This window comes from Platichthys flesus, chromosome 10 (assembly GCF_949316205.1).
Source record: "Platichthys flesus chromosome 10, fPlaFle2.1, whole genome shotgun sequence".
In the NCBI taxonomy this organism is placed as follows: domain Eukaryota; kingdom Metazoa; phylum Chordata; class Actinopteri; order Pleuronectiformes; family Pleuronectidae; genus Platichthys; species Platichthys flesus.
The window spans coordinates 21,279,249-21,302,012 of record NC_084954.1 but is presented as its reverse complement, the minus strand read 5'-3'; positions in this window follow the sequence as shown (position 1 = coordinate 21,302,012).

The window sequence follows — 22,764 nt, the reverse complement described above, 5'->3', positions numbered from 1 at the left end:
TAAACTTACCATCAACCAAGGTCTGTTTGCACTGCAGACAAGCAAAGCATAACTGTTAGTCAAGCGGCAAAAAACACTGACATTTAAAGTACTGTACCATGACATCCTTAACAATGCTCATGTGCCAAAGGTGTGTCTTGTACATATTGACCAAATATGATTTCATTCTTTCATTCCATGAAGCCTTCCCATATACAAATGAACTTACCATCAAGGACTCTGCAGCTGCGCAACCTGTTTGAGAGAAAAATGAAATGAAGGCATGGCGTCAATGCAGCTATCATTACAGCGGTCAAAATTGGCTTGCCTGAAAAAGTGTATCAACGTACGTGGGAAAGTCTCCTTGAATGAAGCTATGGCTGATCTCACGTCGTGTGAAAGCTGTAGTGGCAAGGATTCCAAAGGTTTCACAAGACCAGTGAGTCTGAAGGGAGACAAAGGATTGTTTGTGACTTGTCTAGAGCCACAGTTTGGCATCATGCAAACCCAAAGTGTCTGACTCTGGACTTTAGAAATATCATGTCTTACATGGCTGCGAAGGATGCACAGCTGATATTGCTTGGAATCACCACCAAGCTGCCGGGATGGATGCTGGCCATTGCAGTGGCCAAATTGACCTGGAACCACAGCGTAAAGTCTTCAGGCTCAAAGTCTTTGAATCCCGGAACAAGGGCTGTTAAGGTCAGGTTCAAGATGGTGCCTCGTACAGCTGGGTTGGTGATCAAGGTGATGTTTTTCTGGAAGTGACAGGATACACGTTTCAGTTCAAGAGGATCATTTACCAGGCTTGACTCAAAAGAGAGCAAGTTTGGTGACATAGAGTGTCCTTGTACTTCGGTGCATGACGGACATGACTAGGCAATTATCTGCAACAATGCATTAAAAAAGGATGTCAGAAATGCATCATTTTCAGACAAAAAGCTGTGCCACTATTTTGCCTCTGCAAACATGCCCTGAGCCCAGAGAAAATTGAACATGACCTGTTTGTCAGGCAACCAAATGGGAAAAGGTGGACATTTTTAAATTAAGCATTCACCTGCATGTTGATGCGAGTTAGAGCCAGGAAAAACTGACGAAGCTCATTGTCATCATGGGACATGTTCAAGCTACTGAACACCTCCCTTACAATGGTCTCATTCCTCAAAGCCCCGCTGTCGGGATCTAGGATCAGCTCAGCCTTCTGGTCTGGTGAGAGGGAGACCAAAACTGCCTCCTGATGACACAAACAAAGGAAACACAAACTGCTATTCTCTTTGACATGGCAAAACCACTTTTGTGTGCAGACTTTCCTAGTTCTGAAAATTGCGCTGCTATTATCAAGAACCATTTGTAGGGAAATGACTACTTACCACAGAGAGGTTGAAGACTTTGAGTTCAGAGTATTTCCTGTTCTTAACGAATCCACCCAAGTTCACCTCAAGCCATTGGGCATCACTCTGAATTCCCTGCCTACAACCTGAGGGCCAGCAGATAAACGTTAGCATGCAAATCATTTGGCAAGAATAGTTTTTTTATTGATACACGTGAAACAAGTCCATTGCCAGTTTTCTTTTCAATCTCGTTTCAGTATTTGTCCAAATTTCCAGCCCATGGACAAGCTCACACAAACAACCACATGGTGCAGATCATTGCGGCAGCCCTACCTGGCTCTGTGACGACACTAGCAGCTTTTGTCAGGTAGCCAAGCAGAACATCTGAGATTTCATTTTGTCTGTCCATGCGCATTTTAGGTAAAGCCTTGTTCATCCCGCTCACACTGCAAAAAGTGAAAAGGGAAATTCTTCCATTGTCCCTCGACAGTATTTGTGTACTTTGGTGTAGTGCAATCTGGTTTGTTTGTCAAATGCTACTCACACAACATGGTAGTTTGTGCAGTTAATTGTTGAGGTGGCATTCTTGAGCATCACTGCACTGAAACTGGAGAGGAAAGGAACCAGTCTCACGTGGAACCACACAAACCAGTCTCCTGTCTTGAAGTTTAAGAAATGGGGACTGATGATTTTGAAGGTCCTGTTCATGACACGATCTCTCACAAAAGGTTGGAAGTCAGGGTCCTGTTAAATAAAAACAAAAGAGGGGGTATAAACACCAAACAGTTGACCCATCTATCAGAATAAAAAAATCCTTTTGGATGGCGTTTGAAAAGATTTCAAGAAACCCAGCCAAGTCAAGGTTGCCCATGTACAATTGTACAACTCCCAAAGAAACAGTTAACAAGTAGTAAACAAGCACAACATACAGGATACTAGGAGATGCGTAACAAAATTTTGGATATGACTGGGTGCCCTACAACTGCTGTTGAGGCTCACAAAAAAATCTAAGGAGTGCTGTTGCTGAGTGAAAAGCCCAGGATTGTCTTTCTTTCCCTAGTGCCAAGAGTAGCCTACCTTGTCTTCAGCTGTGAGCTCTGTGAGGAATTCAGCCACGTTGTCCACAGCATTGCCCTCCTCAAGTCGCTCAAACACGCGGTCGATTTGGTCTGTGTCATTGGATGCTCCTGAGGTCAGAGGCAGCTGTGCCACCTGAGCAGGAGTGAGGACCGACAAGGATTCGGCCTATGAAAGGAAATCAACATACAATCAAATGGCAGCAATTTCGAAACCATCGTGAAGACATTTCAGTTTGCAAGGGGAAAATGTTGCTTTAGCAGTCTCCACTCACGCTGGAGAATTTGGGATTGAGGTCTTGCAAATCTTTCAGAGCTGCAAACTCAGAGAAGCCGCCAATGTTTGCCTGTAGCCACTCTTTACTCCCATTGACAGATGAGACACAGCCAGGATCTTCAAACGAGACAGAAACAAAGACATTGGTGGAATGCTACCACTATTGAGGCCAAGACTTTAGCAAAATGAGCCTGAGTGTCTGCCTTTACCTGAGGAGTCATTTCTTGAGAGGAATGGTTTGACAAAGTGTGTGAAGACTCTGTTCTGTATCTTTTTCTCCATGAATTGCCTTTGGTTGCTGAATACCTGGATGCTAAAATTCGAGAAAAGCCCTTTACACATCTAAACAAGAGGCACACTACAGGAGCTTCTGCAATCTGGTTCACACTGGTGAAATATATCACATATTTGCTTACACAGTCTGGTATGATTGGCAGCTGAAGTTCTTGGCGCTCAGGCAGAATAGGAAGTTGGACGTTGGCGAGGCCAAAAGGGGACGCAATGTCCGGAACCGGCTTTTGACAAAGTCGCCACTCTGTAGCTGTGCCTGGGTGAAGTTGGCAATTCTGACCTCTCCAAGAGCATCGAGAGCATCTGACGAGGCTGCAAAGCTGTTGTTGCCGGCCTGAGTTTGGAAAAATCGCTTTGGTTAGGTCTCAAAATTTGCACTGAGAAACACAGATTTCGCGAAAATTGTGGGGCTGGATTTACCATGGTAGCAAATAATTCAAGAGCACGGTCTACTGAAGGCAAAGCTTTTTGGAAGAGAAGCTTCCAGGCCTCCACCGGATATGTCCTGTTGCTTTCGAGTGTGCATAACAGCAGTCTCGCCAAGTTGTTGGGTGTGAGATGTGTAGCCTTGACAAAAAGTGGGCAGGTATTAGACAAAGGATACCAGAGCTTATAAAGATGCTGCTCAGGACTGCAATGTAGTGAAAGCCAAATGTCGGTAAGCTGCTCTAAACAAATTCAATAAACTTACAGAGGAACAGGCATGCCCGATGACAGGAACATTGCACATGGCTTCAGAGGAATTGCCAATTGACAAGGTTTGGTCCAGTTGTGATCTGAGAAAAAGAATGAAAAAAAAGTCATTGTCATCCTAGATAGGCTCTGCAAAGGAACTTTGCCCATCCAACGTCACTACTGCACAAAACTGTGATTCACCTACCTATTGGCAGCAGCACAGATGAGGTTCTCTGTGAAAAGACACAATTTGAGGATGAGATATTGCACCCTCAGAATGCGATATTGTCATCACAGTTGAAGTATATGGCTTTTTTTAAACTTACCATCAACCAAGGTCTGTTTGCACTGCAGACAAGCAAAGCATAACTGTTAGTCAAGCGGCAAAAAACACTGACATTTAAAGTACTGTACCATGACATCCTTAACAATGCTCATGTGCCAAAGGTGTGTCTTGTACATATTGACCAAATATGATTTCATTCTTTCATTCCATGAAGCCTTCCCATATACAAATGAACTTACCATCAAGGACTCTGCAGCTGCGCAACCTGTTTGAGAGAAAAATGAAATGAAGGCATGGCGTCAATGCAGCTATCATTACAGCGGTCAAAATTGGCTTGCCTGAAAAAGTGTATCAACGTACGTGGGAAAGTCTCCTTGAATGAAGCTATGGCTGATCTCACGTCGTGTGAAAGCTGTAGTGGCAAGGATTCCAAAGGTTTCACAAGACCAGTGAGTCTGAAGGGAGACAAAGGATTGTTTGTGACTTGTCTAGAGCCACAGTTTGGCATCATGCAAACCCAAAGTGTCTGACTCTGGACTTTAGAAATATCATGTCTTACATGGCTGCGAAGGATGCACAGCTGATATTGCTTGGAATCACCACCAAGCTGCCGGGATGGATGCTGGCCATTACAGTGGCCAAATTGACCTGGAACCACAGCGTAAAGTCTTCAGGCTCAAAGTCTTTGAATCCCGGAACAAGGGCTGTTAAGGTCAGGTTCAAGATGGTGCCTCGTACAGCTGGGTTGGTGATCAAGGTGATGTTTTTCTGGAAGTGACAGGATACACGTTTCAGTTCAAGAGGATCATTTACCAGGCTTGACTCAAAAGAAAGCAAGTTTGGTGACATAGAGTGTCCTTGTACTTCGGTGCATGACGGACATGACTAGGCAATTATCTGCAACAATGCATTAAAAAAGCATGTCAGAAATGCATCATTTTCAGACAAAAAGCTGTGCCACTATTTTGCCTCTGCAAACATGCCCTGAGCCCAGAGAAAATTGAACATGACCTGTTTGTCAGGCAACCAAATGGGAAAAGGTGGACATTTTTAAATTAAGCATTCACCTGCATGTTGATGCGAGTTAGAGCCAGGAAAAACTGACGAAGCTCATTGTCATCGTGGGACATGTTCAAGCTACTGAACACCTCCCTTACAATGGTCTCATTCCTCAAAGCCCCGCTGTCGGGATCCAGGATCAGCTCAGCCTTCTGGTCTGGTGAGAGGGAGACCAAAACTGCCTCCTGATGACACAAACAAAGGAAACACAAACTGCTATTCTCTTTGACATGGCAAAACCACTTTTGTGTGCAGACTATCCTAGTTCTGAAAATTGCGCTGCTATTATCAAGAACCATTTGTAGGGAAATGACTACTTACCACAGAGAGGTTGAAGACTTTGAGTTCAGAGTATTTCCTGTTCTTAACGAATCCACCCAAGTTCACCTCAAGCCATTGGGCATCACTCTGAATTCCCTGCCTACAACCTGAGGGCCAGCAGATAAACGTTAGCATGCAAATCATTTGGCAAGAATAGTTTTTTTATTGATACACGTGAAACAAGTCCATTGCCAGTTTTCTTTTCAATCTCGTTTCAGTATTTGTCCAAATTTCCAGCCCATGGACAAGCTCACACAAACAACCACATGGTGCAGATCATTGCGGCAGCCCTACCTGGCTCTGTGACGACACTAGCAGCTTTTGTCAGGTAGCCAAGCAGAACATCTGAGATTTCATTTTGTCTGTCCATGCGCATTTTAGGTAAAGCCTTGTTCATCCCGCTCACACTGCAAAAAGTGAAAAGGGAAATTCTTCCATTGTCCCTCGACAGTATTTGTGTACTTTGGTGTAGTGCAATCTGGTTTGTTTGTCAAATGCTACTCACACAACATGGTAGTTTGTGCAGTTAATTGTTGAGGTGGCATTCTTGAGCATCACTGCACTGAAACTGGAGAGGAAAGGAACCAGTCTCACGTGGAACCACACAAACCAGTCTCCTGTCTTGAAGTTTAAGAAATGGGGACTGATGATTTTGAAGGTCCTGTTCATGACACGATCTCTCACAAAAGGTTGGAAGTCAGGGTCCTGTTAAATAAAAACAAAAGAGGGGGTATAAACACCAAACAGTTGACCCATCTATCAGAATAAAAAAATCCTTTTGGATGGCGTTTGAAAAGATTTCAAGAAACCCAGCCAAGTCAAGGTTGCCCATGTACAATTGTACAACTCCCAAAGAAACAGTTAACAAGTAGTAAACAAGCACAACATACAGGATACTAGGAGGTGCGTAACAAAATTTTGGATATGACTGGGTGCCCTACAACTGCTGTTGAGGCTCACAAAAAAATCTAAGGAGTGCTGTTGCTGAGTGAAAAGCCCAGGATTGTCTTTCTTTCCCTAGTGCCAAGAGTAGCCTACCTTGTCTTCAGCTGTGAGCTCTGTGAGGAATTCAGCCACGTTGTCCACAGCATTGCCCTCCTCAAGTCGCTCAAACACGCGGTCGATTTGGTCTGTGTCATTGGATGCTCCTGAGGTCAGAGGCAGCTGTGCCACCTGAGCAGGAGTGAGGACCGACAAGGATTCGGCCTATGAAAGGAAATCAACATACAATCAAATGGCAGCAATTTCGAAACCATCGTGAAGACATTTCAGTTTGCAAGGGGAAAATGTTGCTTTAGCAGTCTCCACTCACGCTGGAGAATTTGGGATTGAGGTCTTGCAAATCTTTCAGAGCTGCAAACTCAGAGAAGCCGCCAATGTTTGCCTGTAGCCACTCTTTACTCCCATTGACAGATGAGACACAGCCAGGATCTTCAAACGAGACAGAAACAAAGACATTGGTGGAATGCTACCACTATTGAGGCCAAGACTTTAGCAAAATGAGCCTGAGTGTCTGCCTTTACCTGAGGAGTCATTTCTTGAGAGGAATGGTTTGACAAAGTGTGTGAAGACTCTGTTCTGTATCTTTTTCTCCATGAATTGCCTTTGGTTGCTGAATACCTGGATGCTAAAATTCGAGAAAAGCCCTTTACACATCTAAACAAGAGGTACACTACAGGAGCTTCTGCAATCTGGTTCACACTGGTGAAATATATCACATATTTGCTTACACAGTCTGGTATGATTGGCAGCTGAAGTTCTTGGCGCTCAGGCAGAATAGGAAGTTGGACGTTGGCGAGGCCAAAAGGGGACGCAATGTCCGGAACCGGCTTTTGACAAAGTCGCCACTCTGTAGCTGTGCCTGGGTGAAGTTGGCAATTCTGACCTCTCCAAGAGCATCGAGAGCATCTGACGAGGCTGCAAAGCTGTTGTTGCCGGCCTGAGTTTGGAAAAATCGCTTTGGTTAGGTGTCAAAATTTGCACTGAGAAACACAGATTTCGCGAAAATTGTGGGGCTGGATTTACCATGGTAGCAAATAATTCAAGAGCACGGTCTACTGAAGGCAAAGCTTTTTGGAAGAGAAGCTTCCAGGCCTCCACCGGATATGTCCTGTTGCTTTCGAGTGTGCATAACAGCAGTCTCGCCAAGTTGTTGGGTGTGAGATGTGTAGCCTTGACAAAAAGTGGGCAGGTATTAGACAAAGGATACCAGAGCTTATAAAGATGCTGCTCAGGACTGCAATGTAGTGAAAGCCAAATGTCGGTAAGCTGCTCTAAACAAATTCAATAAACTTACAGAGGAACAGGCATGCCCGATGACAGGAACATTGCACATGGCTTCAGAGGAATTGCCAATTGACAAGGTTTGGTCCAGTTGTGATCTGAGAAAAAGAATGAAAAAAAAGTCATTGTCATCCTAGATAGGCTCTGCAAAGGAACTTTGCCCATCCAACGTCACTACTGCACAAAACTGTGATTCACCTACCTATTGGCAGCAGCACAGATGAGGTTCTCTGTGAAAAGACACAATTTGAGGATGAGATATTGCACCCTCAGAATGCGATATTGTCATCACAGTTGAAGTATATGGCTTTTTTTAAACTTACCATCAACCAAGGTCTGTTTGCACTGCAGACAAGCAAAGCATAACTGTTAGTCAAGCGGCAAAAAACACTGACATTTAAAGTACTGTACCATGACATCCTTAACAATGCTCATGTGCCAAAGGTGTGTCTTGTACATATTGACCAAATATGATTTCATTCTTTCATTCCATGAAGCCTTCCCATATACAAATGAACTTACCATCAAGGACTCTGCAGCTGCGCAACCTGTTTGAGAGAAAAATGAAATGAAGGCATGGCGTCAATGCAGCTATCATTACAGCGGTCAAAATTGGCTTGCCTGAAAAAGTGTATCAACGTACGTGGGAAAGTCTCCTTGAATGAAGCTATGGCTGATCTCACGTCGTGTGAAAGCTGTAGTGGCAAGGATTCCAAAGGTTTCACAAGACCAGTGAGTCTGAAGGGAGACAAAGGATTGTTTGTGACTTGTCTAGAGCCACAGTTTGGCATCATGCAAACCCAAAGTGTCTGACTCTGGACTTTAGAAATATCATGTCTTACATGGCTGCGAAGGATGCACAGCTGATATTGCTTGGAATCACCACCAAGCTGCCGGGATGGATGCTGGCCATTACAGTGGCCAAATTGACCTGGAACCACAGCGTAAAGTCTTCAGGCTCAAAGTCTTTGAATCCCGGAACAAGGGCTGTTAAGGTCAGGTTCAAGATGGTGCCTCGTACAGCTGGGTTGGTGATCAAGGTGATGTTTTTCTGGAAGTGACAGGATACACGTTTCAGTTCAAGAGGATCATTTACCAGGCTTGACTCAAAAGAGAGCAAGTTTGGTGACATAGAGTGTCCTTGTACTTCGGTGCATGACGGACATGACTAGGCAATTATCTGCAACAATGCATTAAAAAAGGATGTCAGAAATGCATCATTTTCAGACAAAAAGCTGTGCCACTATTTTGCCTCTGCAAACATGCCCTGAGCCCAGAGAAAATTGAACATGACCTGTTTGTCAGGCAACCAAATGGGAAAAGGTGGACATTTTTAAATTAAGCATTCACCTGCATGTTGATGCGAGTTAGAGCCAGGAAAAACTGACGAAGCTCATTGTCATCGTGGGACATGTTCAAGCTACTGAACACCTCCCTTACAATGGTCTCATTCCTCAAAGCCCCGCTGTCGGGATCTAGGATCAGCTCAGCCTTCTGGTCTGGTGAGAGGGAGACCAAAACTGCCTCCTGATGACACAAACAAAGGAAACACAAACTGCTATTCTCTTTGACATGGCAAAACCACTTTTGTGTGCAGACTTTCCTAGTTCTGAAAATTGCGCTGCTATTATCAAGAACCATTTGTAGGGAAATGACTACTTACCACAGAGAGGTTGAAGACTTTGAGTTCAGAGTATTTCCTGTTCTTAACGAATCCACCCAAGTTCACCTCAAGCCATTGGGCATCACTCTGAATTCCCTGCCTACAACCTGAGGGCCAGCAGATAAACGTTAGCATGCAAATCATTTGGCAAGAATAGTTTTTTTATTGATACACGTGAAACAAGTCCATTGCCAGTTTTCTTTTCAATCTCGTTTCAGTATTTGTCCAAATTTCCAGCCCATGGACAAGCTCACACAAACAACCACATGGTGCAGATCATTGCGGCAGCCCTACCTGGCTCTGTGACGACACTAGCAGCTTTTGTCAGGTAGCCAAGCAGAACATCTGAGATTTCATTTTGTCTGTCCATGCGCATTTTAGGTAAAGCCTTGTTCATCCCGCTCACACTGCAAAAAGTGAAAAGGGAAATTCTTCCATTGTCCCTCGACAGTATTTGTGTACTTTGGTGTAGTGCAATCTGGTTTGTTTGTCAAATGCTACTCACACAACATGGTAGTTTGTGCAGTTAATTGTTGAGGTGGCATTCTTGAGCATCACTGCACTGAAACTGGAGAGGAAAGGAACCAGTCTCACGTGGAACCACACAAACCAGTCTCCTGTCTTGAAGTTTAAGAAATGGGGACTGATGATTTTGAAGGTCCTGTTCATGACACGATCTCTCACAAAAGGTTGGAAGTCAGGGTCCTGTTAAATAAAAACAAAAGAGGGGGTATAAACACCAAACAGTTGACCCATCTATCAGAATAAAAAAATCCTTTTGGATGGCGTTTGAAAAGATTTCAAGAAACCCAGCCAAGTCAAGGTTGCCCATGTACAATTGTACAACTCCCAAAGAAACAGTTAACAAGTAGTAAACAAGCACAACATACAGGATACTAGGAGGTGCGTAACAAAATTTTGGATATGACTGGGTGCCCTACAACTGCTGTTGAGGCTCACAAAAAAATCTAAGGAGTGCTGTTGCTGAGTGAAAAGCCCAGGATTGTCTTTCTTTCCCTAGTGCCAAGAGTAGCCTACCTTGTCTTCAGCTGTGAGCTCTGTGAGGAATTCAGCCACGTTGTCCACAGCATTGCCCTCCTCAAGTCGCTCAAACACGCGGTCGATTTGGTCTGTGTCATTGGATGCTCCTGAGGTCAGAGGCAGCTGTGCCACCTGAGCAGGAGTGAGGACCGACAAGGATTCGGCCTATGAAAGGAAATCAACATACAATCAAATGGCAGCAATTTCGAAACCATCGTGAAGACATTTCAGTTTGCAAGGGGAAAATGTTGCTTTAGCAGTCTCCACTCACGCTGGAGAATTTGGGATTGAGGTCTTGCAAATCTTTCAGAGCTGCAAACTCAGAGAAGCCGCCAATGTTTGCCTGTAGCCACTCTTTACTCCCATTGACAGATGAGACACAGCCAGGATCTTCAAACGAGACAGAAACAAAGACATTGGTGGAATGCTACCACTATTGAGGCCAAGACTTTAGCAAAATGAGCCTGAGTGTCTGCCTTTACCTGAGGAGTCATTTCTTGAGAGGAATGGTTTGACAAAGTGTGTGAAGACTCTGTTCTGTATCTTTTTCTCCATGAATTGCCTTTGGTTGCTGAATACCTGGATGCTAAAATTCGAGAAAAGCCCTTTACACATCTAAACAAGAGGTACACTACAGGAGCTTCTGCAATCTGGTTCACACTGGTGAAATATATCACATATTTGCTTACACAGTCTGGTATGATTGGCAGCTGAAGTTCTTGGCGCTCAGGCAGAATAGGAAGTTGGACGTTGGCGAGGCCAAAAGGGGACGCAATGTCCGGAACCGGCTTTTGACAAAGTCGCCACTCTGTAGCTGTGCCTGGGTGAAGTTGGCAATTCTGACCTCTCCAAGAGCATCGAGAGCATCTGACGAGGCTGCAAAGCTGTTGTTGCCGGCCTGAGTTTGGAAAAATCGCTTTGGTTAGGTGTCAAAATTTGCACTGAGAAACACAGATTTCGCGAAAATTGTGGGGCTGGATTTACCATGGTAGCAAATAATTCAAGAGCACGGTCTACTGAAGGCAAAGCTTTTTGGAAGAGAAGCTTCCAGGCCTCCACCGGATATGTCCTGTTGCTTTCGAGTGTGCATAACAGCAGTCTCGCCAAGTTGTTGGGTGTGAGATGTGTAGCCTTGACAAAAAGTGGGCAGGTATTAGACAAAGGATACCAGAGCTTATAAAGATGCTGCTCAGGACTGCAATGTAGTGAAAGCCAAATGTCGGTAAGCTGCTCTAAACAAATTCAATAAACTTACAGAGGAACAGGCATGCCCGATGACAGGAACATTGCACATGGCTTCAGAGGAATTGCCAATTGACAAGGTTTGGTCCAGTTGTGATCTGAGAAAAAGAATGAAAAAAAAGTCATTGTCATCCTAGATAGGCTCTGCAAAGGAACTTTGCCCATCCAACGTCACTACTGCACAAAACTGTGATTCACCTACCTATTGGCAGCAGCACAGATGAGGTTCTCTGTGAAAAGACACAATTTGAGGATGAGATATTGCACCCTCAGAATGCGATATTGTCATCACAGTTGAAGTATATGGCTTTTTTTAAACTTACCATCAACCAAGGTCTGTTTGCACTGCAGACAAGCAAAGCATAACTGTTAGTCAAGCGGCAAAAAACACTGACATTTAAAGTACTGTACCATGACATCCTTAACAATGCTCATGTGCCAAAGGTGTGTCTTGTACATATTGACCAAATATGATTTCATTCTTTCATTCCATGAAGCCTTCCCATATACAAATGAACTTACCATCAAGGACTCTGCAGCTGCGCAACCTGTTTGAGAGAAAAATGAAATGAAGGCATGGCGTCAATGCAGCTATCATTACAGCGGTCAAAATTGGCTTGCCTGAAAAAGTGTATCAACGTACGTGGGAAAGTCTCCTTGAATGAAGCTATGGCTGATCTCACGTCGTGTGAAAGCTGTAGTGGCAAGGATTCCAAAGGTTTCACAAGACCAGTGAGTCTGAAGGGAGACAAAGGATTGTTTGTGACTTGTCTAGAGCCACAGTTTGGCATCATGCAAACCCAAAGTGTCTGACTCTGGACTTTAGAAATATCATGTCTTACATGGCTGCGAAGGATGCACAGCTGATATTGCTTGGAATCACCACCAAGCTGCCGGGATGGATGCTGGCCATTACAGTGGCCAAATTGACCTGGAACCACAGCGTAAAGTCTTCAGGCTCAAAGTCTTTGAATCCCGGAACAAGGGCTGTTAAGGTCAGGTTCAAGATGGTGCCTCGTACAGCTGGGTTGGTGATCAAGGTGATGTTTTTCTGGAAGTGACAGGATACACGTTTCAGTTCAAGAGGATCATTTACCAGGCTTGACTCAAAAGAGAGCAAGTTTGGTGACATAGAGTGTCCTTGTACTTCGGTGCATGACGGACATGACTAGGCAATTATCTGCAACAATGCATTAAAAAAGGATGTCAGAAATGCATCATTTTCAGACAAAAAGCTGTGCCACTATTTTGCCTCTGCAAACATGCCCTGAGCCCAGAGAAAATTGAACATGACCTGTTTGTCAGGCAACCAAATGGGAAAAGGTGGACATTTTTAAATTAAGCATTCACCTGCATGTTGATGCGAGTTAGAGCCAGGAAAAACTGACGAAGCTCATTGTCATCGTGGGACATGTTCAAGCTACTGAACACCTCCCTTACAATGGTCTCATTCCTCAAAGCCCCGCTGTCGGGATCTAGGATCAGCTCAGCCTTCTGGTCTGGTGAGAGGGAGACCAAAACTGCCTCCTGATGACACAAACAAAGGAAACACAAACTGCTATTCTCTTTGACATGGCAAAACCACTTTTGTGTGCAGACTTTCCTAGTTCTGAAAATTGCGCTGCTATTATCAAGAACCATTTGTAGGGAAATGACTACTTACCACAGAGAGGTTGAAGACTTTGAGTTCAGAGTATTTCCTGTTCTTAACGAATCCACCCAAGTTCACCTCAAGCCATTGGGCATCACTCTGAATTCCCTGCCTACAACCTGAGGGCCAGCAGATAAACGTTAGCATGCAAATCATTTGGCAAGAATAGTTTTTTTATTGATACACGTGAAACAAGTCCATTGCCAGTTTTCTTTTCAATCTCGTTTCAGTATTTGTCCAAATTTCCAGCCCATGGACAAGCTCACACAAACAACCACATGGTGCAGATCATTGCGGCAGCCCTACCTGGCTCTGTGACGACACTAGCAGCTTTTGTCAGGTAGCCAAGCAGAACATCTGAGATTTCATTTTGTCTGTCCATGCGCATTTTAGGTAAAGCCTTGTTCATCCCGCTCACACTGCAAAAAGTGAAAAGGGAAATTCTTCCATTGTCCCTCGACAGTATTTGTGTACTTTGGTGTAGTGCAATCTGGTTTGTTTGTCAAATGCTACTCACACAACATGGTAGTTTGTGCAGTTAATTGTTGAGGTGGCATTCTTGAGCATCACTGCACTGAAACTGGAGAGGAAAGGAACCAGTCTCACGTGGAACCACACAAACCAGTCTCCTGTCTTGAAGTTTAAGAAATGGGGACTGATGATTTTGAAGGTCCTGTTCATGACACGATCTCTCACAAAAGGTTGGAAGTCAGGGTCCTGTTAAATAAAAACAAAAGAGGGGGTATAAACACCAAACAGTTGACCCATCTATCAGAATAAAAAAATCCTTTTGGATGGCGTTTGAAAAGATTTCAAGAAACCCAGCCAAGTCAAGGTTGCCCATGTACAATTGTACAACTCCCAAAGAAACAGTTAACAAGTAGTAAACAAGCACAACATACAGGATACTAGGAGGTGCGTAACAAAATTTTGGATATGACTGGGTGCCCTACAACTGCTGTTGAGGCTCACAAAAAAATCTAAGGAGTGCTGTTGCTGAGTGAAAAGCCCAGGATTGTCTTTCTTTCCCTAGTGCCAAGAGTAGCCTACCTTGTCTTCAGCTGTGAGCTCTGTGAGGAATTCAGCCACATTGTCCACAGCATTGCCCTCCTCAAGTCGCTCAAACACGCGGTCGATTTGGTCTGTGTCATTGGATGCTCCTGAGGTCAGAGGCAGCTGTGCCACCTGAGCAGGAGTGAGGACCGACAAGGATTCGGCCTATGAAAGGAAATCAACATACAATCAAATGGCAGCAATTTCGAAACCATCGTGAAGACATTTCAGTTTGCAAGGGGAAAATGTTGCTTTAGCAGTCTCCACTCACGCTGGAGAATTTGGGATTGAGGTCTTGCAAATCTTTCAGAGCTGCAAACTCAGAGAAGCCGCCAATGTTTGCCTGTAGCCACTCTTTACTCCCATTGACAGATGAGACACAGCCAGGATCTTCAAACGAGACAGAAACAAAGACATTGGTGGAATGCTACCACTATTGAGGCCAAGACTTTAGCAAAATGAGCCTGAGTGTCTGCCTTTACCTGAGGAGTCATTTCTTGAGAGGAATGGTTTGACAAAGTGTGTGAAGACTCTGTTCTGTATCTTTTTCTCCATGAATTGCCTTTGGTTGCTGAATACCTGGATGCTAAAATTCGAGAAAAGCCCTTTACACATCTAAACAAGAGGTACACTACAGGAGCTTCTGCAATCTGGTTCACACTGGTGAAATATATCACATATTTGCTTACACAGTCTGGTATGATTGGCAGCTGAAGTTCTTGGCGCTCAGGCAGAATAGGAAGTTGGACGTTGGCGAGGCCAAAAGGGGACGCAATGTCCGGAACCGGCTTTTGACAAAGTCGCCACTCTGTAGCTGTGCCTGGGTGAAGTTGGCAATTCTGACCTCTCCAAGAGCATCGAGAGCATCTGACGAGGCTGCAAAGCTGTTGTTGCCGGCCTGAGTTTGGAAAAATCGCTTGGTTAGGTGTCAAAATTTGCACTGAGAAACACAGATTTCGCGAAAATTGTGGGGCTGGATTTACCATGGTAGCAAATAATTCAAGAGCACGGTCTACTGAAGGCAAAGCTTTTTGGAAGAGAAGCTTCCAGGCCTCCACCGGATATGTCCTGTTGCTTTCGAGTGTGCATAACAGCAGTCTCGCCAAGTTGTTGGGTGTGAGATGTGTAGCCTTGACAAAAAGTGGGCAGGTATTAGACAAAGGATACCAGAGCTTATAAAGATGCTGCTCAGGACTGCAATGTAGTGAAAGCCAAATGTCGGTAAGCTGCTCTAAACAAATTCAATAAACTTACAGAGGAACAGGCATGCCCGATGACAGGAACATTGCACATGGCTTCAGAGGAATTGCCAATTGACAAGGTTTGGTCCAGTTGTGATCTGAGAAAAAGAATGAAAAAAAAGTCATTGTCATCCTAGATAGGCTCTGCAAAGGAACTTTGCCCATCCAACGTCACTACTGCACAAAACTGTGATTCACCTACCTATTGGCAGCAGCACAGATGAGGTTCTCTGTGAAAAGACACAATTTGAGGATGAGATATTGCACCCTCAGAATGCGATATTGTCATCACAGTTGAAGTATATGGCTTTTTTTAAACTTACCATCAACCAAGGTCTGTTTGCACTGCAGACAAGCAAAGCATAACTGTTAGTCAAGCGGCAAAAAACACTGACATTTAAAGTACTGTACCATGACATCCTTAACAATGCTCATGTGCCAAAGGTGTGTCTTGTACATATTGACCAAATATGATTTCATTCTTTCATTCCATGAAGCCTTCCCATATACAAATGAACTTACCATCAAGGACTCTGCAGCTGCGCAACCTGTTTGAGAGAAAAATGAAATGAAGGCATGGCGTCAATGCAGCTATCATTACAGCGGTCAAAATTGGCTTGCCTGAAAAAGTGTATCAACGTACGTGGGAAAGTCTCCTTGAATGAAGCTATGGCTGATCTCACGTCGTGTGAAAGCTGTAGTGGCAAGGATTCCAAAGGTTTCACAAGACCAGTGAGTCTGAAGGGAGACAAAGGATTGTTTGTGACTTGTCTAGAGCCACAGTTTGGCATCATGCAAACCCAAAGTGTCTGACTCTGGACTTTAGAAATATCATGTCTTACATGGCTGCGAAGGATGCACAGCTGATATTGCTTGGAATCACCACCAAGCTGCCGGGATGGATGCTGGCCATTGCAGTGGCCAAATTGACCTGGAACCACAGCGTAAAGTCTTCAGGCTCAAAGTCTTTGAATCCCGGAACAAGGGCTGTTAAGGTCAGGTTCAAGATGGTGCCTCGTACAGCTGGGTTGGTGATCAAGGTGATGTTTTTCTGGAAGTGACAGGATACACGTTTCAGTTCAAGAGGATCATTTACCAGGCTTGACTCAAAAGAGAGCAAGTTTGGTGACATAGAGTGTCCTTGTACTTCGGTGCATGACGGACATGACTAGGCAATTATCTGCAACAATGCATTAAAAAAGGATGTCAGAAATGCATCATTTTCAGACAAAAAGCTGTGCCACTATTTTGCCTCTGCAAACATGCCCTGAGCCCAGAGAAAATTGAACATGACCTGTTTGTCAGGCAACCAAATGGGAAAAGGTGGACATTTTTAAATTAAGCATTCACCTGCATGTTGATGCGAGTTAGAGCCAGGAAAAACTGACGAAGCTCATTGTCATCATGGGACATGTTCAAGCTACTGAACACCTCCCTTACAATGGTCTCATTCCTCAAAGCCCCGCTGTCGGGATCTAGGATCAGCTCAGCCTTCTGGTCTGGTGAGAGGGAGACCAAAACTGCCTCCTGATGACACAAACAAAGGAAACACAAACTGCTATTCTCTTTGACATGGCAAAACCACTTTTGTGTGCAGACTTTCCTAGTTCTGAAAATTGCGCTGCTATTATCAAGAACCATTTGTAGGGAAATGACTACTTACCACAGAGAGGTTGAAGACTTTGAGTTCAGAGTATTTCCTGTTCTTAACGAATCCACCCAAGTTCACCTCAAGCCATTGGGCATCACTCTGAATTCCCTGCCTACAACCTGAGGGCCAGCAGATAAACGTTAGCATGCAAATCATTTGGCAAGAATAGTTTTTTTATTGATACACGTGAAACAAGTCCATTGCCAGTTTTCTTTTCAATCTCGTTTCAGTATTTGTCCAAATTTCCAGCCCATGGACAAGCTCACACAAACAACCACATGGTGCAGATCATTGCGGCAGCCCTACCTGGCTCTGTGACGACACTAGCAGCTTTTGTCAGGTAGCCAAGCAGAACATCTGAGATTTCATTTTGTCTGTCCATGCGCATTTTAGGTAAAGCCTTGTTCATCCCGCTCACACTGCAAAAAGTGAAAAGGGAAATTCTTCCATTGTCCCTCGACAGTATTTGTGTACTTTGGTGTAGTGCAATCTGGTTTGTTTGTCAAATGCTACTCACACAACATGGTAGTTTGTGCAGTTAATTGTTGAGGTGGCATTCTTGAGCATCACTGCACTGAAACTGGAGAGGAAAGGAACCAGTCTCACGTGGAACCACACAAACCAGTCTCCTGTCTTGAAGTTTAAGAAATGGGGACTGATGATTTTGAAGGTCCTGTTCATGACACGATCTCTCACAAAAGGTTGGAAGTCAGGGTCCTGTTAAATAAAAACAAAAGAGGGGGTATAAACACCAAACAGTTGACCCATCTATCAGAATAAAAAAATCCTTTTGGATGGCGTTTGAAAAGATTTCAAGAAACCCAGCCAAGTCAAGGTTGCCCATGTACAATTGTACAACTCCCAAAGAAACAGTTAACAAGTAGTAAACAAGCACAACATACAGGATACTAGGAGATGCGTAACAAAATTTTGGATATGACTGGGTGCCCTACAACTGCTGTTGAGGCTCACAAAAAAATCTAAGGAGTGCTGTTGCTGAGTGAAAAGCCCAGGATTGTCTTTCTTTCCCTAGTGCCAAGAGTAGCCTACCTTGTCTTCAGCTGTGAGCTCTGTGAGGAATTCAGCCACGTTGTCCACAGCATTGCCCTCCTCAAGTCGCTCAAACACGCGGTCGATTTGGTCTGTGTCATTGGATGCTCCTGAGGTCAGAGGCAGCTGTGCCACCTGAGCAGGAGTGAGGACCGACAAGGATTCGGCCTATGAAAGGAAATCAACATACAATCAAATGGCAGCAATTTCGAAACCATCGTGAAGACATTTCAGTTTGCAAGGGGAAAATGTTGCTTTAGCAGTCTCCACTCACGCTGGAGAATTTGGGATTGAGGTCTTGCAAATCTTTCAGAGCTGCAAACTCAGAGAAGCCGCCAATGTTTGCCTGTAGCCACTCTTTACTCCCATTGACAGATGAGACACAGCCAGGATCTTCAAACGAGACAGAAACAAAGACATTGGTGGAATGCTACCACTATTGAGGCCAAGACTTTAGCAAAATGAGCCTGAGTGTCTGCCTTTACCTGAGGAGTCATTTCTTGAGAGGAATGGTTTGACAAAGTGTGTGAAGACTCTGTTCTGTATCTTTTTCTCCATGAATTGCCTTTGGTTGCTGAATACCTGGATGCTAAAATTCGAGAAAAGCCCTTTACACATCTAAACAAGAGGCACACTACAGGAGCTTCTGCAATCTGGTTCACACTGGTGAAATATATCACATATTTGCTTACACAGTCTGGTATGATTGGCAGCTGAAGTTCTTGGCGCTCAGGCAGAATAGGAAGTTGGACGTTGGCGAGGCCAAAAGGGGACGCAATGTCCGGAACCGGCTTTTGACAAAGTCGCCACTCTGTAGCTGTGCCTGGGTGAAGTTGGCAATTCTGACCTCTCCAAGAGCATCGAGAGCATCTGACGAGGCTGCAAAGCTGTTGTTGCCGGCCTGAGTTTGGAAAAATCGCTTTGGTTAGGTCTCAAAATTTGCACTGAGAAACACAGATTTCGCGAAAATTGTGGGGCTGGATTTACCATGGTAGCAAATAATTCAAGAGCACGGTCTACTGAAGGCAAAGCTTTTTGGAAGAGAAGCTTCCAGGCCTCCACCGGATATGTCCTGTTGCTTTCGAGTGTGCATAACAGCAGTCTCGCCAAGTTGTTGGGTGTGAGATGTGTAGCCTTGACAAAAAGTGGGCAGGTATTAGACAAAGGATACCAGAGCTTATAAAGATGCTGCTCAGGACTGCAATGTAGTGAAAGCCAAATGTCGGTAAGCTGCTCTAAACAAATTCAATAAACTTACAGAGGAACAGGCATGCCCGATGACAGGAACATTGCACATGGCTTCAGAGGAATTGCCAATTGACAAGGTTTGGTCCAGTTGTGATCTGAGAAAAAGAATGAAAAAAAAGTCATTGTCATCCTAGATAGGCTCTGCAAAGGAACTTTGCCCATCCAACGTCACTACTGCACAAAACTGTGATTCACCTACCTATTGGCAGCAGCACAGATGAGGTTCTCTGTGAAAAGACACAATTTGAGGATGAGATATTGCACCCTCAGAATGCGATATTGTCATCACAGTTGAAGTATATGGCTTTTTTTAAACTTACCATCAACCAAGGTCTGTTTGCACTGCAGACAAGCAAAGCATAACTGTTAGTCAAGCGGCAAAAAACACTGACATTTAAAGTACTGTACCATGACATCCTTAACAATGCTCATGTGCCAAAGGTGTGTCTTGTACATATTGACCAAATATGATTTCATTCTTTCATTCCATGAAGCCTTCCCATATACAAATGAACTTACCATCAAGGACTCTGCAGCTGCGCAACCTGTTTGAGAGAAAAATGAAATGAAGGCATGGCGTCAATGCAGCTATCATTACAGCGGTCAAAATTGGCTTGCCTGAAAAAGTGTATCAACGTACGTGGGAAAGTCTCCTTGAATGAAGCTATGGCTGATCTCACGTCGTGTGAAAGCTGTAGTGGCAAGGATTCCAAAGGTTTCACAAGACCAGTGAGTCTGAAGGGAGACAAAGGATTGTTTGTGACTTGTCTAGAGCCACAGTTTGGCATCATGCAAACCCAAAGTGTCTGACTCTGGACTTTAGAAATATCATGTCTTACATGGCTGCGAAGGATGCACAGCTGATATTGCTTGGAATCACCACCAAGCTGCCGGGATGGATGCTGGCCATTACAGTGGCCAAATTGACCTGGAACCACAGCGTAAAGTCTTCAGGCTCAAAGTCTTTGAATCCCGGAACAAGGGCTGTTAAGGTCAGGTTCAAGATGGTGCCTCGTACAGCTGGGTTGGTGATCAAGGTGATGTTTTTCTGGAAGTGACAGGATACACGTTTCAGTTCAAGAGGATCATTTACCAGGCTTGACTCAAAAGAAAGCAAGTTTGGTGACATAGAGTGTCCTTGTACTTCGGTGCATGACGGACATGACTAGGCAATTATCTGCAACAATGCATTAAAAAAGCATGTCAGAAATGCATCATTTTCAGACAAAAAGCTGTGCCACTATTTTGCCTCTGCAAACATGCCCTGAGCCCAGAGAAAATTGAACATGACCTGTTTGTCAGGCAACCAAATGGGAAAAGGTGGACATTTTTAAATTAAGCATTCACCTGCATGTTGATGCGAGTTAGAGCCAGGAAAAACTGACGAAGCTCATTGTCATCGTGGGACATGTTCAAGCTACTGAACACCTCCCTTACAATGGTCTCATTCCTCAAAGCCCCGCTGTCGGGATCCAGGATCAGCTCAGCCTTCTGGTCTGGTGAGAGGGAGACCAAAACTGCCTCCTGATGACACAAACAAAGGAAACACAAACTGCTATTCTCTTTGACATGGCAAAACCACTTTTGTGTGCAGACTATCCTAGTTCTGAAAATTGCGCTGCTATTATCAAGAACCATTTGTAGGGAAATGACTACTTACCACAGAGAGGTTGAAGACTTTGAGTTCAGAGTATTTCCTGTTCTTAACGAATCCACCCAAGTTCACCTCAAGCCATTGGGCATCACTCTGAATTCCCTGCCTACAACCTGAGGGCCAGCAGATAAACGTTAGCATGCAAATCATTTGGCAAGAATAGTTTTTTTATTGATACACGTGAAACAAGTCCATTGCCAGTTTTCTTTTCAATCTCGTTTCAGTATTTGTCCAAATTTCCAGCCCATGGACAAGCTCACACAAACAACCACATGGTGCAGATCATTGCGGCAGCCCTACCTGGCTCTGTGACGACACTAGCAGCTTTTGTCAGGTAGCCAAGCAGAACATCTGAGATTTCATTTTGTCTGTCCATGCGCATTTTAGGTAAAGCCTTGTTCATCCCGCTCACACTGCAAAAAGTGAAAAGGGAAATTCTTCCATTGTCCCTCGACAGTATTTGTGTACTTTGGTGTAGTGCAATCTGGTTTGTTTGTCAAATGCTACTCACACAACATGGTAGTTTGTGCAGTTAATTGTTGAGGTGGCATTCTTGAGCATCACTGCACTGAAACTGGAGAGGAAAGGAACCAGTCTCACGTGGAACCACACAAACCAGTCTCCTGTCTTGAAGTTTAAGAAATGGGGACTGATGATTTTGAAGGTCCTGTTCATGACACGATCTCTCACAAAAGGTTGGAAGTCAGGGTCCTGTTAAATAAAAACAAAAGAGGGGGTATAAACACCAAACAGTTGACCCATCTATCAGAATAAAAAAATCCTTTTGGATGGCGTTTGAAAAGATTTCAAGAAACCCAGCCAAGTCAAGGTTGCCCATGTACAATTGTACAACTCCCAAAGAAACAGTTAACAAGTAGTAAACAAGCACAACATACAGGATACTAGGAGGTGCGTAACAAAATTTTGGATATGACTGGGTGCCCTACAACTGCTGTTGAGGCTCACAAAAAAATCTAAGGAGTGCTGTTGCTGAGTGAAAAGCCCAGGATTGTCTTTCTTTCCCTAGTGCCAAGAGTAGCCTACCTTGTCTTCAGCTGTGAGCTCTGTGAGGAATTCAGCCACGTTGTCCACAGCATTGCCCTCCTCAAGTCGCTCAAACACGCGGTCGATTTGGTCTGTGTCATTGGATGCTCCTGAGGTCAGAGGCAGCTGTGCCACCTGAGCAGGAGTGAGGACCGACAAGGATTCGGCCTATGAAAGGAAATCAACATACAATCAAATGGCAGCAATTTCGAAACCATCGTGAAGACATTTCAGTTTGCAAGGGGAAAATGTTGCTTTAGCAGTCTCCACTCACGCTGGAGAATTTGGGATTGAGGTCTTGCAAATCTTTCAGAGCTGCAAACTCAGAGAAGCCGCCAATGTTTGCCTGTAGCCACTCTTTACTCCCATTGACAGATGAGACACAGCCAGGATCTTCAAACGAGACAGAAACAAAGACATTGGTGGAATGCTACCACTATTGAGGCCAAGACTTTAGCAAAATGAGCCTGAGTGTCTGCCTTTACCTGAGGAGTCATTTCTTGAGAGGAATGGTTTGACAAAGTGTGTGAAGACTCTGTTCTGTATCTTTTTCTCCATGAATTGCCTTTGGTTGCTGAATACCTGGATGCTAAAATTCGAGAAAAGCCCTTTACACATCTAAACAAGAGGTACACTACAGGAGCTTCT